This window comes from Carex rostrata, chromosome 5 (assembly GCF_964058835.1).
Source record: "Carex rostrata chromosome 5, lpCarRost1.2, whole genome shotgun sequence".
NCBI classification, from domain to species: Eukaryota; Viridiplantae; Streptophyta; class Magnoliopsida; order Poales; family Cyperaceae; genus Carex; species Carex rostrata.
Window position 1 is genome coordinate 4,053,624 of NC_135922.1, and position 18,049 is coordinate 4,071,672.

An 18,049-nucleotide genomic window follows, 5' to 3' on the forward strand; every position below is an offset into this window, starting at 1 on the left:
TCCTTATGTCTGAGAAGTATTTATCATTGGGTGAGGGGATAGTTTATCTAATGGTTCCCAGTTGTGCGGAGACAATCCAGAAAAAAAGAAAAATTTGTGCGGGGATAAATGGCAAGTATTTATGAGGGGATTGTTTATTTAATGGTCCCCAGTTATGCGGGGATGATACAAAAAAAAAAGAAAATTTTGTGTGGGGACAACTAATGGATTGATTTATTCTTTCCTAAATAGAGATCATTGCATAGGGATTAACACTTTGCAAATTCACGATAAATACTTTGATGTTTCAAGTTAAATACTAACAGTTTCTGCGGAGTATTAATTATTGAGCGGTCCCCCCCATGATATTTTTGGCAGTTTGTGCAGAGTTTTTTGCGGAGATAGATCTGCGGGGATTGTTATCAGGATCCAATTTCATTTCTAATTCCAGCTTAATTGAAACATAAAACAGAAGCAGCTCAGAATGTCTTTTTTTTTTTTTTTTAGGATCTTGGTAGAAACATAATAGCATAAAACAGATAGCAGAATGTCTCCTTTTTTTAGAATCTTGCTCAGAATGTCTCCTTTTTTTAGAATCTTGGTACCAGCTTAATTAAAACATAAAAAAGCATTATGCAGTATGCTACATTTAGCATCCCCTTTGAAGTTATCATACTAATTTATGAAGAACAAAAGAGCAACAAAATTGCACATAACATCACCGGTACAAGTCATATAAGTAATTAAATAAATCAAAAGTTCAGATCAGCTTTTATAATAGGAAAGTGTACCAATACAAACCGGTACAAACCAACCTTTTCTTAGTTACAAACATTAAATTCAATTCTGATACTGCAGACAACAAGTATGATAAACATGTGTACCAGAACAAACTGGTACAAACCAAATTTTCATCCCTTACATAAGCTCAATCGTACAATAATTAGGAACAAATTAGAAAAAAAAATAGCAAATTGCTTATCTAACAAAAGCAAATTTAAGCCATAAGCCCATAAGTTTAACAAAGATAAATGAAATAGCTACTCATTTACAACTATGTAGGGAATACATATCACATAGGATTTTCAGAGGCTATCATGCTTTTCTAATGTGAACTCAAAGAAGACTATTGTCGGAAAATTCAACAAGAATCAGCCTCCATTGTGATTTCACTATTAGACACTTAATCATGTTTCTCTTGCCACTTCTTTCATCTTTTTTTTTTGTTTCATGTACCTAAAATCAATTGAGTTAGATACCATCCTTGCCAAAATGAACTTTTATCTTAGGTGATAACTTCGGCATCTTCAATTGTGAAACTATCATTGGTACCATACCATATTAGTACATCACTAACACCTTTCAAAAGTGCATACAACTGTGATGTCATCAGGCCTGCAATCTTTAATCTTTTTTCTTGGCTCATTCATCTACTGGTATGCATATGATGCTCAGAGTCTCCAAGTCCTAGTTACTATTACCCTGCAATACATAAAACAGAAGTTCCAAGAAAATTAAAACAATAGAGATGACCTTGAGCCTACAATATTGGTAAGAACCTGACAAAATACCAAAATACCAAAAAAAGAAAATTCTGAAGTATAATCCTAAATAAATAACAAACATAAGAAATATTATTGCTATCTCTACTACAACGAACTGATTTTAGTGCCCGTTTCATTTTCCAACTCATTGCTTTCTTCATTGTTCATTCTTCATCAGTTCAAATAATATAAATTGGTACCAACAATTCAAATACAGTACTCAATTTAATAAAGAGATCAATAAATTAATAACATCTAAAAGCTTTAGGACATAAAAATTAATATAAAAAAAAAATTAAATACATTACAACATTGTAATACTACACCATACTGACAAATATGCCCTTGACTTTGCATCATTTCCTTTAGTTCAGCAAAAATAATTAATCAGGAGTATCAGATAATAAATTAACATTCTGGTGTTTTGTGTTACGAATTAAAGATAATTCATTTATAAAGTGTTTAATTAGTCTAATGCATCTTTATAAAGTCTAATATAAAATCTACTTAGGCCTAATAGATGAATCTGACTTTATTGACAATATTGTGGGAACAGAACAATACCACACTAATATCATACCTTATAGTGCCTCAATAGGTCAACTGAGAATCACTTCAACTCAAATTTGCATCAATTAAACCCTAATTGTTGAAGATTACATAGTAATGAACCGCACAAAACAAGCATCAATGTAAGAAACTAAATGAAATAACATTTCTTACAAAAGCTCCACATCTCATTTCTCAAGTCTCAACACGAGCAGAAAATTAGTTCATGCAGAACTATAACAAAAATTAGATTGATTAGATTTAATTTGGGTAGATGATTTATGTTATTTTCTCTATGAGCTTATAAAAAATTATCACATTTCAATTTTGTTTTTATGTCAATCAATAGTTTCAAAAATCAACGTTTAGAAATCATCCACATTAGTTTGTTTTTTACAAGCTCTTGATGACAATCAAAATAAAATTTAAATATCATAATTTTTTATATGTGCATAGATAAAATGATGTAGATCATATCCAATGGTTTTATTTTGATTTTTAAGTATTAAATTTTGAATTATTAAAGTTTTTAAAAATGGAGGCATGATAGATGCACAAAAAATTGAGGCATTTGAACCCTCCTCTTTTTATTAATAGTTATACTATTCATCTTCTAAAGTTTCTTCTGAATGAAAGAATTGAGGGATGCTCTAGTATTTTAGTATTTTAGTGAGTCCATATATGGGAGATAGGAGTTAGTTCGATGGAGATCAGACTTATTTTTAGATTCAATTAGCTTTAATACAATATGATTTACATTACCTCAATTAAGCATGAAAATTAATACTGACCTGCACGCATTTTAATGCAGAGCTCACTAATTTTAATACAAATCAAATGGTCATTATACCCATCAAATCAAAGTTGCAGTCCGATAAAGATCGGAACTACTGTGAATTCCATATACGAATCCCTTTGGGGAATGGGATGAAGTGCCATGCTTCTATTGAGTCCTGGCATGTGGCTCTGTTCAAAGAATAAATGTCTTCATACATATTTTATATATATATTGTCAAATGTTATATATATCGTGTTTGGTGTTTAAAATATTTGATTTGTGTGCATCACGTGGTAAGAACAGATAGAGATCTAGTGTAAGTGTGCATCACGCTTAAAAATGACAAATCAATTATTTATTTAGGAATCATATGACACTTGCACTAGATCTCTATCTGTTCTTACCACGTGAGTCTCTGAAAAAAAAATATTCTCCTTATTTTTTTATTCTATATGTATTATTTGTTTAATAAAAGAAAGATATATATCATGTTTCAATGATTAATTCCATGCAATATTCACTGCAAATTTTCCTCAAAATTTGTATTCCAAACAAAGGTATACAATATATAAATAGTTTGTGTAATTTGTCCGCCAAGTAATTAACTTGGTGTTTACATTAAATAAATTTTGCTCATTAACATAATTTGTTTTGGCACCATGAGACATGTTTACTAATTATAGGGCACCAAGTTTCTCTAGCGCATTAATAATTTCACTTTTGTTAATTTGTATAAAGAAAGAAGAATTATAATATAAGGACAATACTAATTAAGAAGACAATTTAAATTTATCTTTGTGCATGCAAATGGAATATTTTTTTTTTGAGGGGTTGAGATGAAGAAAGTTTTATCCATAGAAATTAATAAAATATATACGAGAGAGGGAAGTAGAAACAGTATTGTAGTTTATAGATTGGTTGAAAGATGGGATCCAATGTTTTTTATCTAAAAGTTTGGATCAAATTCAACGATTCAAATTCAAATCTTTTGTTCAATTTTAATTAATAGATTTACATGGACCACAGAAAATCTGAAGTCTATCCAAATTTTTTGCGGTCCTCACTCATTGCTCTCCATCCCTTTTTTTCTTTGAATAAAATTGAATAATTTCTATGTTGTTTTTTGTGCAACCTTTTGTGTTGCTGAGGCAAAATGCAACATAGAAGAGAAAAATTGAATCCGATCCAAATTTTTAAATCGAAAACATATATTGAACTCTATTGGTGCAAGAAAATTTGTACTCTTTTTATTTTCTTCTCTCATTTTTTATTGATTCTATGAATAAGAAATTCTCATGAGATGATATATATTTTGTCGGTGGATTAAAAGACAATTCCACCTTTTAGAATATACTGTACACGTGAGTAGAACTAGGGTGTTCTTAAGTTCACAAAGCCTCTTGGTGAACTCAATTCTAAAATCCATCAAATCGGCTTTAAATAGCGAATCTGAACCGTTGAAACCTGCCTATTTTATGAGTGATGTGTCTACATGTAAAAAAATTTAACTTTAAAATTAATTTTGCATAGAGTCAAGTGGTCAAAAAGTTAAAAAAATGAATGCATTAAAATTAATTTATTAACATTTTAATTTTGACTGCTTGATTTTATACGAAATTAATTTGAATATTCTAGCGTCAAAATGTTTGGACAGAGAAACTTAATTGGAAAATTTTCAATGAATTTAAGAACTGAGTTTTCTTTTTTCCTAAACTTAATGACCTTTTTGTTAAGTATAGAGGAAACTATTTTACTTTTTGACAGGTCGTATTTTTTTCAAAAAATGTACTATTATAATCAATATTTAACTATTAAGAAAAATCTGTCAATGTACTTATAAATTTTGAACTTTTAATGTTTGTGATTATTAGTTTGAAATGCATATATTGAAATAGGAGTATATTTTACTAAAAAAATTAGGAAAAGACATTATTTAAAATTTATCGAATCATCTATATATTTTTTTATGATTTTTTTAAAAATTTGTTTGAACTAATTAAGGAGACGAGTATTCTCTTATTGTATGTGGCTCTACCACTTAAACAAACTGCGATAACCGCAAAAACTAGGTATATGACAGAGATATATATAGTGGGGGCATATGACATATTACGATCCCTCTTTAATTTACCTTTATTTTTTTTATTATTGCATTCTACGAGGGGTCTGTCGTGAAGAGTTAATCTATCAGTTAAGTTTCGAATAATGAACACAAAATTAAGGCGATCTCAATTCATTTTAATTTCTGCCAAGGAAATAAAACTTTGTGTTCGTTTTGGCAACATTATGGACAATTTAAATGAAAAGTTGAACAATTCATTTGTATAATTTGGACGCCAAACAAATTAAATAGCATTTCTTATTGTATAAGGAAACCAACGCACGCAATAGTTTTATTTATATCATAGATTTTCAAGACATAAATGAGATATCATGAAAACAAACATTATTATGAGATAACATGGAACAGTAGTAATTAGCTAAGGAAATCTCAGGAAACTTAATCTTGTGCTTCCGAACATGTATTATTGCTTGAATATTTCCACCAGTCGCCAACCATACAATGATCAAAAGTGTGATACTCTTGAGTGAGGAACAAGTGTCATCCTCTTGAACAGGTATTGGGCACCCTCTGACACACCTTTGAGTATTTCCTCGTAAAGCAGGATACCTACCGTACTCTTAACCTGTTCCACAGTTGTGATATTCAGATCTGGGAAACCTTTGAACTTCCCAAATTTGTCAAATCGACGCATCTCCTTTGAAATTGCTTGCCATTCGTGGATCAATTTAACTATATTGGTGCCAATTTCTGGCTCCGTTGTACATAATTTGAGCATGCATGGATTCACAAACTCTGCTACTCTTTTGAATCTAATTGCCTCTGGGAACATTACCATTAGTTTTATCAACAAGCTGCGGATCTGTTGTTTTTCATTTTCATGGTATTTGGCAAGTCCACATATCGCATTTCTAAGGCTTTCTCTACCTACTGTGGTACTTGCAACTGCTGTGTCTGATGGATAGCTTCCAGTGAAAGGGAGCAGTTTTGAATTACGGGGGGCTCTGTTCCCTTCATCTTGGAATGCGTACCATTGATCATTGCTCCCTTTAAAAGCAACAAGGTATAGGTCGACTTGCTGGATTTGTACTGTGATGCTACAGTCCCCTTGTTTTAAAATGATGTGAAAATATTTGTTTCTAGCATCTTTCGCTGGGGGGAGCATTGGCACGCCTCCTGCATATGTATATACCAATCTTCTGCGAGGTTTTTCAATGAAGGAGGCATAATCGCGTGGATTTGTTAGAGTTTCAGTAAACAGTAAATCTTGTCCTATCAGAAAGAAAATGATGGTGTTATAATAAGAAACATTTCACTTTTATATAAACTGTAACATTTTAATTTAAAGAAAAATCCTTCTAAAATGAACCTTGATGATCGGTCCAGTAGTTATGGCTTAGATGACATGTATCTAAATAGTAAATACGGTAGCTACAAATATATCAAAATAAGTTTTGTTGGTAATTTCTAGAGAACATATATATTTCTGATAGACTGATAAATATTGACAGGTAATTTTGCCAATACACACAAATATTACTGCTACAATGCCCTTGAATTTGCCGCCAGTTGGTTTAAAGAAGAATACTACCATCAGAATAAGGTTTGAAAATTCTAAATTGAAAAACACTCTGAATTTGGGACAATGTTAGTGTCAAACTATAATTTCCACTTTGAATTTTTTTTTCTTTTTTTCGTTTTTTACCAAAGGCAGTACATCATATATAAACTTTCTTCAAAAAAAAAAAAAAAAAAAACTTTTAAATGAAGTGAGATAGACATGTAATACCAGTCACCAATACGGAAGATTGGATGAGCAGGGCGAGTGTGGCAATGGCCAGAGTAAGAATTATATATTTTGAAGCCATTTTCTGATTCTCTTTCTTTTTCTCTCTTGGTGGTTATCCAATGAAGATAGTCTGTGTATTTATAGGACTAAATGGGTGCGCTTTTGATTGATTGATTTATTACTGTAGTTATTGCTTGCATCATTTATTTTTGTCCTTTTTATATCACATGCAGAAAAGGTAATTGATGCATGTGTTATATTTTGGATGTGAATTATATTGGGTAATTGATGCATGTGTTATATTTTGGATCATCCCTTTTGGTTCGAATTCTCGGATTTTGGGTCATATTTGGATTGGGTTTAGGTCGAGTCCGACATGTTTATTGGGTATAGCAGTGTTTTTCAACTATATATAGAGGTATCAATTGTATTACTGGAGGATAGTCTAGCCGGTTCGAATCAGTTTAATTTCGAATCCTTTTGAAATTACAAATCGGTCTTAAATTGTGTTTTAATTCATCATCCATGTTTAAAATCCTCAAAACATAGAGTGCATTTTTTTTTAACCTCCCTATTAAGCTTTGTGATATTATTTGGCAAGCTCAGATTCCTTTAAAAGTTAAAGTTTCTCATGGCCGGTAAGAAAAAAAAAAAAGTTATGACAAAGGAAAAACCTATCAAAAAGAGGTTGGATGGGACCCATTGATTGTCCATTCAGTGTTTTAAAATGCGGCCACATGGGCCGCATATGCGGCCGGATATGCGTATGCGGTCAGCAGCAGTGCTCAAAATACCCATGTGGTTTTGACCATGAGGCCGCATATGCGGTCTGAATATGTGGTCATGCGGATTAAAATGCGGCCATGCGGTCCGAATATGCGGCCATGCCGTTCTTCCATGCGGTTTTGATAATTTGATTGTATTTTAATTAAAATTTATATTAAAAAAGTCAAAAAATTATTGTTGATTATGTCATTAATTATGTGAAAATAAATTCAAATATATAAATATATATATATATATCTCTGTGTGTGTGTGTGAATTTTTATTTTAAAATCCGCATATACGGTATGCAGTGGCCTTCCGCATGCATGAACAAACCGCATTTTAAAACACTGGTCCATTCTGTGAACAGACAAAACTTCTGACCATCGTTTATGTCACTTAATAGTTTGTAAACCTTAGGAGTATGATAACAAAATATTTAATTTGTAATTGAAGATTCTTCCTACCTTATCATCTTAATTTCAGAATTAGGTTGAATCTAATTAAATCAATATAAAATATTCAAACTTGATAATATAAATAATCGAGTGAATGTGACAATCTGATATAGTAATATAAACATATTGCATATATATCCAAACTAATTATAATACCGGTGTCTTTACTAAAGTTTATAAAAATTAGATTGAATATAGCGGCTTCAATGCAAGCGACCCGGAAATGGAATACAGGCTTGTTAATGCCGGGTATGATATTTAGTGAAGTTTGGGAAGATTACGAGTAAAATTATTTATATCGGCTGTAATAAGCAGACAAGCACCACGCGACACACACGGCATCTTTTGTGCACAATCACAAGTTAATATTTGGCATGAGTTTTCTGCTTTCATCTTTGTTGTAACTCGTGCGCATTTTTATATTGATTGTAATAAGCAGACAAGTAAGCAGCACACGACACACACGGCATCTTTTATGCACAATTATTGCAGCTTTGAAACCACAGTTCATGTGATTAAAACGTGACAAGTATTTCTGTGTTTATCCTTGCGCTAACTAGCTGACAATTAGACTGAATACTTTTTATGTTTATCCTTGTACAAGTTGCCGTGTTCAGGATAACAATTTAATCCTGTACATGCAATCACTTTTTATGTTTATCCTTTTTATGTTCAATCTCAAGTACTTTTTAATATTCATACTTTCATAACTTTCATACTTTCTGTGTTCAGGATTAAATCTAGCTATAAGCTTATTCCTAACACAACTACCTAAGAAAGTGATTGCATGTACATGTTTAGAGCTGGTGTTCAACGTGTCTACCTACCTAATTCCTAACACCACTATATATGTTTCGAGCAAAATTAGGGTGTGATGTGCTCACCATTAAAAAAGGTTGATGAGTACACTTTCAAAAGACTATCGGATTAACTTTGAACTACAAATCTAAACTGTTGAAATCCAAGTACTTCATTAGTGATACATATATATGTAAATTTTTTAAAATTTTGAATTCATTTAGTACATGGTCATGCGTTAAAAAAAATAATGAAAAATTAATACATAAAACAATTAAAAAAATAACTTATAAAATGTTAATTGTTTTGACCGCTTGACCATGTGCTAAATAAATTCAAAATTTTAAAAAATTTACATATATATGCATCACTAATGAAGTATTTGGATTTCAACAGTTTAGATTTGTAGTTCAAAGTCAATCCGATAGTATTTTGGAGGTGCGCTCACCAACCCCTCTTTGTGAGTACATCACACTCTAATTTTGCTCCTATGTTTGTACATGTCTCAAGGATAACTGTTAAAATTGCATGTCTTAAAAATATTAATTTCGGATAATAAATGAATCTATCAAACAAATCAAAAAGAAAATAGGAGACGCATGAATTTGTCGAAAGAAAAGAGCAGATGGAACGTGGTGCTACCGAAATATTTGCATAAATCAATGTTTAAATATTTTTTAATTTACTCAATGGAGGGAATATTTGAAAATTATTATTTTCACAAATTTAATATTAGATTAAAAAAACTAAATAAATATAAAGTTGAAAAATAGTTTATAAATATATATGTTGTTGAACATATAAATCGTCTAACTATCAAATTTTACATATATTATTTGTTGATATATCAAGGATTATTAATTTCAAATTATTGAAATTTAAGTCACTTGATCTACAACAAACATGTATCAATTTCATTAAATTTTATACAATTGATATTTGGATAATATAAAAATGTTTATAATATTAAAATCCAAATTTATGCTTTATTTTTTAAGTTTATCAAAACTGCCTCAACTTTATGTAACTCCATGATGAGTAATTTGGGGTTATGGAATTGTGCTTGTGTTGTTCTGCAATGTGCGGGGAACTGAACTAAGTTTCATTTTTTTCTGGCAACATGAAACAAAACTGAGGTTCTTTACTTATTTTTCTGCAAAGGGGAACAGAACTGAGTTGCCACTTGCCAGGTCAATCTTGTCAGACTTGCATCTCAGTTTACAACAATTACACAGTATAACTACTCGTGGGGTCCAATCGCTAGCAAGACCAGTGCTTCCTGTTGAGCTCAGGAGAGACTGGAGATGTATGAAATGGAAACCAAGAAAAAAAGAAGGGAGATGAGTCTTTCTACTGAGCTTCAATTGATTTTTTTTTTTAATTTTCTTTCTTAATTCATACTAATCTTTGTGTAATTGTGTAACTAACTGGAAGATATGTAAGATAGAAACATGTATTTTGGGACTTTATATCTCTTTACTCAGTCCATCAATTCTTCATTCTTTTACTGGACCAACAAAATTCCACTAAAATTTCAAGAAATTCATAAATATTGCAGAACCATTAAAGTTTTCTAAATGCAGATCTGAAAACAGAGACAGAATATAAAGAAAGATAGGAGAAATGCTTTTGAATCTCTTTTTCTTATTTCATTGATTGCAATTTTACAAAATGGTTTTACACGACTATATATAGCCTCTTGGTCTATAACTACCATCATTAGTCTAACTACCAGCTAACAATAAGACTAAACAAACTCAGCTGTAACTAATTATCTAACTAATAACAGAATTTTGTTTTAACTAAATTCTGTTATAGTTAGTTTCTCTCATAGCCCCCCCTCAAGCGGAAGTGAGTGGAACCACTGTGAGCTTGTATCGAAGTGCAGCGAAGCGTGAAGAAGAAAGTGGCTTTGTCATGAGGTCAGCTAGTTGGTCGGCAGAACAGATAAAACGCACAGAAAGTTCTTCAGAAGCAATCCTTTCACGCACGAAATGATAGTCGATCTCTACATGCTTTGTCACACCATAAGGTGGTAGGGATAGAAGGTGGTAGGGATAGAAGGAGGGAGGTGCAACTCGTGAAGAAGATAGCGTAGCCAAAGTAATTCGGCACAAGCAATAGCTAGGCTACGATATTCGGCCTTTGTGCTAGAACGAGAGACAGTGGCTTGTTTCTTAGCACTCCATGAGATGAGGTTGCGGCCTATAAGAAAATGCAAAATCCCGAAGTGGAACGCCGGTCATCTATAGAACCCGCCCAATCGGCGTCACAATAGGCGTGTAAGGAGAGAGAAGAGGTAGAGGAAAGGAATAGCCCATGGTGAAGTGTACCAAGAAGATAACGTAGTATTCGTTTAACAGCCACCCAATGAGAAATAGAAGGTTGTTGCATGAATTGGGAAACTTTATTTACGGCAAAAGAAATATCGGGTCGGGTAAGTGTAGCATATTGTAGTGCGCCAACAACACTACGGTATAGATGTGGATCCTCAAAACTCGGTTTGTCATGAATAGACAAGGTGGAATTTGTGGCCATGGGAGAAGAAGCTGGTTTGGAGTGTTGCATTTTAGTCCGAGTAAGGAGGTCTTTGAGATATTTTGTTTGAGATAGGTTCATTCCTTGGGATGAGCGGTTGACTTCAATGCCTAAGAAGAAATGTAAGTCACCCAAATCTTTGAGAGCAAATTCGGTTGAGAGGAGGGAAATGCATGATTTCAAATATTCATCATTGTTGCCGGTGATGATGATGTCATCGACATATACAAGAATAATAGAGATGTGGCCTTGAGAATATGAGATGAAAAGGGAGGGATCGTGTTGAGAGCCTTGGAAACCGTATTTGAGAAGCACCATTTTTAATTTTTGAAACCAAGCACGAGAGGATTGTTTTAGACCGTAGAGTGCTTTAGAAAGAAGGCAAACATGGTCGGGTTTTTGAGGATCAATAAAACCGGGTGGTTGAGTCATATAAACTTGTTCTTGGAGATCTCCGTGCAAAAATGCATTTTGGACGTCTAATTGTCGGATAGACCAATTAGAAGTAATGGCAATCGAAAGCATGAGACGAATGGTGGTAGGCCTAACCACGGGACTAAACGTCTCGAAATAATCGATGCCTTCGGCTTGATGGAACCCTTTTGCAACTAATCGTGCCTTATGCCGTTCGATCGATCCATCGGCTTTGCGCTTCACTTTGTAAACCCACTTGCAACCGATAACCTTTTGATTGGAAGGAGGAGGCACGAGAGTCCAAGTGTGGTTTTTGGAAAGAGCATCAATCTCGGCCTGCATTGCTTTTTGCCAACAAGGTTCGATTTTGGCTTGAGAAAAAGATGTTGGTTCAGATTCAACCGATACCGTAAAAGCAACATGGTTAGGATAGGTGCGAGGTTTGCAGGTTTGATCACGTGTGCGAGTAATCATAGGATGAGTAGAAGAATTAGGAACTGGTTCAGGAGGTTGAATAGTGGTGGAAGTTAACTGCACTGGAACCGTGGGTGTAGAAAAAACAGTGGGCTCGGGTGGATGGGTGGAAGGGCTGTCTGGGAGGGAATTGTGGGCTGTCAGGTTGCTTTCGGCCTGCTGGGAAGGAGCATCAGCAAGGGGAATTTCGGGTTGGGTCTGGGAAATGTTGGTTTGGGCTGATGTATGAACTAAATTAGTATGAGAGGATCCTGCAGCCGAAATGATGCTAAGCCAAGAATTTTCGGCAAAAGAATGTGAAGGTAGAGGAGCATCAGCTTGGGTGGTAAATGGAAAAATTGTTTCAATGAATTGAACGTTCCGAGAAATATAAATTTTATTGGTAGGAATATGCAAGCAACGGAAACCTTTTTGGGATGAAGCATATCCTAAAAAGACACAAGGTAAGGCGCGAAGTTGGAGTTTATGTTCATTATATGGTCGGGTGTAAGGGAAGCATAGGCAACCCAAGACCCGAAGTGAGGTGTAATCGGGATCCTTGTTGAAAAGCGTGGTAAATGGGATTTGAGAAGCGTGGTTTGGAAGTCGGTTGATGAGAAAGACCACGCTTGAGAATATTTCGTCCCAATAGGCACTTGGAATCGAGGCATGAGACATGGAGGCAAGGGATAGCTCGATTATGTGACGGTGTTTGCGCTCCGCGACACCATTTTTTTGTGGCGTGTATGGGCATGAAGTTTGGTGGATGATTTGTGGGAAACGAGATTGAATCGGTTTATACTCCGTCCCGCCATCCGTGCGCAAAATTTTTATGGTAGTGCCTAAAAAATTCTCAATTTGTGCTTTAAAACAAGAGAAAATATGAGAAACTTCACTCTTATTTTTCATGAAATAAACCCAAGTAAATCGGGAAAAATCATCTATAAATGTCACATAGTACCGATATCCATGAAAAGAAGTAATAGGAGAGGGTCCCCAAACATCGGAATGAACAAGTTCTAATGGAGAATTAGTAGAAGAAGTAGAAGAAAGAAAAGGTAAATGATGAGATTTAGCCATATGACAATTATTACATGGAGACAATTTATTGGAACTACAAGGCAAATTTTTTGAGCTAAGTAAATGCAATGTAGTTGAAGTGGAGGGATGTCCCAATCTAGCATGCCATTGATCGGCCGAAGCACGAATGCCAATAAAAGCTTGTGGAGAAGAAGAAAATTGCTTCAAAGGGATGGAGAAAAGACCATTAGCACAAGTCACTTGGAGTGGTGTAGTCCTCATGTGGCGGTCCTTGAAAACACAATGTAAAGATGTGAATTCAACAATCAAATGAGGATTATCAAGAAGCAATTGAGAGAGGCTAATAAGATTTTTAGAAAAATTTGGGACATGCAAAATATTGTGTAGGTGAATTTTGTGATTAGAGACTTGAAAAGAAGCAAAACCGATGTTTGAAATGGGGAGTCCTTTACCATTACCAATTTGGAGATTGTCGGTGCCCTCATAAGCATAGAAAGAGGAGAAGTTGTTGAGGTCACTCGTGACATGGTTGGTGGCTCCCGAGTCTAAAATCCATTCGGAGGTCTCATCATAACCCTCGGTCGGCTGTGCCAGGTAAGCATGAAAAGTGGATGGTGGCTGTGCTGGCTGGGGTGTCTCTCTGTCTTCAGAAAATCTGAAATAACAGATCTTGGCGGTATGGCCTATCTTCAAACAAATCTGGCATTGAGGCTTTGCTGGTTTCGGCCCAGAGAATGAAGAAGATCCAGCAGCTGTAGGCCTCGGCCCAGAAAAGTAACCACCATTAAATCCTCCACTGTTTCTGGCTTGCTGCGGCCCAGAAGAGTTCGGCCTGCTTTGGAAATTAGATCTGAATTGCTGCTGATAATTCGGGTAATGGGTAGGCGGGTTATCGGATGGGCGGAAGTGAGTTTTAGGCGGACCCGAATAGCCAGATCGGGTTGCAAGGGCAGCAGGAGACTCGATAGATGGCAAAGAAGATCCACTAGACTGACCTTGCAAGAGATGCTCGTGGGAGAGGAGCAATCCGTGCAAATCTGAGAAGGATAATGGCGAGTGGCGGCTTGCGGTGGTGACAGCTATCACAAATGGATTGTATTCTGCACCTAGACCATTCAGAACGGAGGAGACAAGGTCATCGTCGGTTAATGGCGATCCGATGAAGGCCAGCTCGTCGGAAATTTGCCGCATTCGCTGAAGGTATTCGGAACAGGTGGAAGTCCCTTTGGTAGTAGTTTGGAGCTGTCGGCGGAGGTCTGTCAGACGGGCTCGAGATGTAGCAGAGAAGATTTGAGTGAGGTTTGACCAAAGATCCGCCGTTGTCTCGCAAGATACCACCTGTGCCTGAATCGGCTCAGTCAAGGAGGATCGTATCCATGCCAAAATAAGCTGGTCCTGTCTCTCAGAGAAATCGGCATTGCCAGGTGTTATAGAAGTGGAATCGATGTATCTCCCGAGGTTATACCCTTTGATCACTGGCAAGATTTGAGATTTCCAGGTTAGGAAGTTTGTATGAGATAATTTGGTGGCAATTGGGAGGTTTAGAGAGATAATAGAATCGTTTTGGTTGATTGGTTGCGGAATAGTAGTGGTGTCAGCCATTGTGGCTCTGATACCATGAAAACAGAGACAGAATATAAAGAAAGATAGGAGAAATGCTTTTGAATCTCTTTTTCTTATTTCATTGATTGCAATTTTACAAAATGGTTTTACACGACAATATATAGCCTCTTGGTCTATAACTACCATCATTAGTCTAACTACCAGCTAACAATAAGACTAAACAAACTCAGTTGTAACTAATTATCTAACTAATAACAGAATTTTGTTTTAACTAAATTCTGTTATAGTTAGTTTCTCTCATAAGATCACTGTAGTCACGGTCAAACAAGTAAGCCCAATATGCTGATTGCAAGCTATATGCATGCTTAGGCAAAATGTTGTTCACCTGTAGTCTTTTGTCGATGAGTAATCTCCTCCACTCAAACTGATGAAATTTTAAAGTTAAAAGTTTCTATGGGATGTTTTTGTTCAGATCTTTGTTATGCATTCTTGTTTTTTATATTTCAGGAGTAAATAGAAGACCATTATCTATCAATTCATTTAAACCTTTCAATATATTTGAAATTCTTCAGTTCAAGTCCAAACGACAGATCAAGAAATTGTGATATTCAGTTAAGGTAGCAATGTGGGGAACCGAATAATTACATGTTATTGGCCTGAAAAGGCCCAAAGCCCATTATGAGAGAAATTAAATGTTAGAATTTGGTCTTGAAGCTTTTCCTCAGAAATGTTATCCGCTCCTTTTTAATTTTCTCTCTAACAGCTCCGATCCACAGCCACCAAGCTCAGACATGAAAATGTTTGTGGGGAGAATTCATATTTATCTTCATAGCCTCCTTCCATCTCTTCCCCTCCATAAGATTCGAACCACTCAATGTACATGCACAGCACTACCAAATCCCCAGTACTTTGCTGTACAATACCTCGTCCAATCGTGCCATCTTTCTTCTGATGAGGCACTCAAAGCATCCAAGTATATCCAATACCTCAAGTCCCCTGATAAGTCAAATGAGATTACTAGAATAATGGAAATACATCTAATCGTAATTTTTGCATAATTTTTGGGCTTACAGATTACTAGAATAAAGTAAATTAGTCTCAATCTGGAAAATAAAATTCATATGTTCATAGATGCATGTTTTCATGTTTTCACCTTCTCTGCATGCTTCAGAGCATTGACATTGCATAAGTTTACGTTAGAAAATTCAATAATCAAGAATATATTGATGAACATTGTGAAATTTCATTGCAATTAAAAGAACTGACAATATAATTGTAGATGTTGTGTTTTCTTTGCAATTAAATGTGCAAACTGAACCAGTCTAAGTTGAGGGACAATGAGCAAACATATAATTATTTAGATTAAGCCTCAATTTCATTTCATTAAAACATCACTCCCTTCAGGATGAACATCAATTCAATAAATCCGGTTATGAACCCTTGGGTGAAATTCATACTTCGCATGACCAAATTTCAAACTTGATAATAGGGAATGAGTCTATACGAGATCTGATGAAGAAGCACCAACTTGATGCTTTGGCACTAATCACAAAGGGTTCAATCTGTTTAAAAGCATGGTTCCGAAAATCGGCCGATTCCGAGTCAACTCGGAATCGGACGGGACCGGGCCGAGTTTTACTCGAGTCTCGCGCGTATGCGAGTTTTTCAGTAAAACTCGGATGAACAGTGCTTGACTTGGCAGAGTTATCCGATTTTTGGTCCGAGTCAACCGAGTTTTAGTCCGAGTTGAGCCGATTCTCTTCTACCTGGACCGATTCTCACCTACTTGATTCTTGGTGAATTTGATTCTAAATTTCTCCGATTTTTTCTGATTTTCAAATGGTTTTCTGATGAAGAAGAAAGGGTCTTCAATCGCAAATGGGCATGGTGCATGTACACCGCTAGGATGAACCATGGGACCCCTTTAACAGATGTGAGAAGCTAAGAAATACACAGGCATTGATTGGCTTATTAGGGTGGGCTCCATTTGTCGGGTTAAATGGGAGAGATGAAAACAGTGTTGTGCTTCACCTTGCATGGTCGCGGTTCGTAGAGAAACATGAGTCTGTTAGATGGTCCACAGCTGTTAAAAATGTGAACCGCTCTCAGCCCTCTCTTTTTCCTTTCCTTTTCTCTGCAAGCTGCTTCGATCTAATTCAAACTTTTTTCTCCTTTTATCCTCTCCATTTCATTTGTTAATGGTTACGTCCATTTATTCATTGTTTTCTGATTTTTTTTTAACTATTTCCTTTTTCTTTGTTGGTTTCTTTTATTTTCTATATACTCTCTATTTTCTTTTTTTTTAGGGGTGAACAAATGACCTTAGCAATACTTTGTACAAATTATTTTTTTCACAATTTTTTTCCTAATTTTTAATACAATTTTTTTTTTTTTTTTTAAGAAATTTCAATGTGGGTTAAACCTTTTGATAATGATGTCTATAATCTTTCTTCATTATTTCCTGTTTCACAAAAAATGAAATTTGATATATTTTGATCATCATTCCAAAAAATCATGTTAGATTAGTACGTATTGCTTCAAGATTCGTGCTATCAAGTTTGTGTGAATCTTAACAAGAATCTGACAGCTCTGACCCGTTGCCATTGTTCTTCACGGTGTTAAAAAGCATGCAAATTATTTTTATCAATTTTTTTCTACTTTTTGGCTACAAAACAAGCGTCTGTCGAAAAAACCCGAGTTACCGATCCGATTCTTCCGATTCCGGCCGATTCATCCGATTCCAATTCCATGGTCAAAAATCCGATTCCGATTCCGATTCCGAGTTTCGGAACCATGTTTAAAAGGACAATTTGTCCATAAGCCCATTAAAGTTTGTAAATCACCAGCATAGTCCCTAATAATTTACAGATATACCCCAATTACCAGCCCTGTTGATTCTCGGATTTTACCCAATTGACGCTGGAAACTTATAAAATCAAACTCAAGGCTTAGATCTTATATAATATCCTTCGATCTTATATAAATCAAACTCAAGACTTCTAAATCTCGGCTGTCCAAGATATTACGCACAAATCTTAATCTGATGTGATGATTCTGAGATGAGAAGTCTGCACAGCTCTGGACTGCTGCCAGGTTTTTTAGTACTAGGGGAGTAGACCTTGCGTTGCAACAGATTTATATCTCTACTTTCTTTTTATGGATCATTTTGAACGAGGAGTTTATTTTTTTATTTTGGAGTTGATTTGTTTGCTTAGAACTGCTTTATTTGGAGCAGATCAGAGATCGCAAAGAAGAGTATATATACTGGTAAGGAAAAGTAGGTACTGGTAAGGATCAGATCAGGGATTGGAAGTTATG

At 34.9% G+C, this 18,049-nt stretch overlaps 1 long non-coding RNA gene across 1 annotated transcript; it reads right to left on the bottom strand.

Moving 5' to 3' along the window:
* Positions 1-6,014: 6,014 nt before the first annotated feature.
* LOC144553924 (uncharacterized) lies at positions 6,015-6,809 on the bottom strand. The gene is made up of 2 exons (XR_013511469.1): positions 6,702-6,809; positions 6,015-6,184 (listed from the first exon to the last, which is right to left on the bottom strand). It is a non-coding gene; the product is annotated as an uncharacterized LOC144553924 (long non-coding RNA).
* Between the last annotated feature and the right edge of the window lie 11,240 nt (positions 6,810-18,049).